The sequence below is a fragment of the Solanum stenotomum genome, chromosome 6 (assembly GCF_019186545.1).
Source record: "Solanum stenotomum isolate F172 chromosome 6, ASM1918654v1, whole genome shotgun sequence".
Lineage (NCBI taxonomy): Eukaryota > Viridiplantae > Streptophyta > Magnoliopsida > Solanales > Solanaceae > Solanum > Solanum stenotomum.
The window spans coordinates 3,677,873-3,680,171 of NC_064287.1; positions in this window are offsets into that span (position 1 = coordinate 3,677,873).

Sequence of the window (2,299 nt, forward strand, 5' to 3'; positions counted from 1 at the left end):
TATTTTCTCATAAACATAAAAATCTCATAAGTTGTAAAACTATTAAAATAGCCCCAATTGTTTATTCAATTTTATCAAATAAACAAAAATTTATAAAATCGCATAATAAATTATTACAAAGTTATTTGTTTTCCACTTAAGTGATTGTTTCATCTAACTTTAATTTAATAAAAAAAATTAAACATAAATTGTAGTGTACTAGTCTTTAATATAATCTTCCTACATAGTACAGACAATTTCCTTATGTTGAACTTGCATTTCTCAATCATGTGACTGAGAAGACGAACCAACATTGTTACTTTGAGCCATTTGATGGTCAATATCATCCGCAACTATATTTTCATGCTTATAGACCATAAATATTTCATCAGTACTTTGGTATTCTTGCAAATAATTATGTAACACTGCACAAGCTATGACAATTTTCACTTGTGTATCAATATCATAATGGTTTATGCCTTGTTTTAGTATGCTAAATCTATTTTTCCAAGCTCCAAAAGTCCGTTCAATCACATTACGCAGAGATGAATGCCTATAATTAAACAGTTCTTTGGCATTTTGAGGCTCTCTTTCACTTCCTCGGTAATATTGCAAATGATAGCGTAGTNAATAAAAACAATTTATGAGTACTACTTGAAATTGAAAGAAAGAAAAAAAAAATAAAGGAATATTTCCACGATTATAATCAACCACTTGTCTAGTGCATCAATTATACGACTAGTATTGAAAAATATCTTTTTCCTCCTATTTTCTGTGAGGTTATTTGATTAAATATAAAAAAAATTTTAAAAAAATAGTTGTATGAATTAAATACATAAAAAATATTTAAAATAATTATGTTAAATGAGAAAATTTATAGTGTTTTTCGCCTCACAGAGGGAAATTTTACGTTTCATGCCAGTATCATGTGTTATGACACTAAGGGCCTGTTTGGCCATGCGATATGATATCATGATATGGAATCATGATATGGTATCATGATATGAAATCATGAGATGAAATTGCAGTTTTGTTTGGACATGCGATATGGAATTTGTGTTGTATATTTTCTCATAAACATAAAAATCTCATAAGTTGTAAAACTATTAAAATAGCCCCAATTGTTTATTCAATTTTATCAAATAAACAAAAATTTATAAAATCGCATAATAAATTATTACAAAGTTATTTGTTCTCCACTTAAGTGATTGTTTCATCTAACTTTAATTTAATAAAAAAAATTAAACATAAATTGTAGTGTACTAGTCTTTAATATAATCTTCCTACATAATACGGACAATTTCCTTATGTTGAACTTGCATTTCTCAATCATGTGACTAAGAAGACGAACCAACATTGTTACTTTGAGCCATTTGCTGGTCAATATCATCCGAAACTATATTTTCATGCTCATAGACCATAAATATTTCATCAGTACTTTGGTATTCTCGCAAATAATTATGTAACACTGCACAAGTTATGACAATTTTCACTTGTGTATCAATATCATAATGGTTCATGCCTTGCTTTAGTATTCTAAATCTATTTTTCCAAGCTCCAAAAGTCCGTTCAATCACATTACGCAGAGATGAATGCCTATAATTAAACAGTTCTTTGGCATTTTGAGGCTCTCTTTCACTTCCTCGGTAATATTGCAAATGATAGCGTAGTCCTTTGTATGGAGCTAAAAATCCTTTTGTGTTTCGGAAACCAGCATCAACAACATAGTATTTATCTACCAACAAACATTTTATAAAGAATTACTAAAGCATATGTGACGTAAATGATACAACTTTGTGTAAAATAATAATATTTATTCTAAGGATGTAATTTAAAGTTACCATGTGGGGGAAATGGAAATTGTGGCGTTGGTTCAACAAGTGCATTCTCAAGTACTTTACTATCATGTGCAGTACCTTCCCAACCAACAACAACGAAGGTAAATCACATATCAAAATCACAAGCACATAAGACATCTTGTGATGTTCTTTCTTTGCGATTACGATATGCTTGTTGCACCGCTTTAGGAACCTCCCCTTCTATATATGTTCCATCAATTGCACCAACACAATCCTACCAAATAAAAAATACATCAATATTAGTTTAGTGAACATAAAATAAATTGGAAGCATTATAGAATGCACTTCATAAAAATAATGTTTGTAAGAGTAATAAAAATAGTGCTTCCAAGACAATGCAAAGTCATAAAATAAATATTATCTCTTTAAACAAAGTTGATAGGAAATATGTAACTAAATACTAATAACTTACACATAAAATATAAATGTGCACTTATTAAGGCCATAAAATAAATTTATTA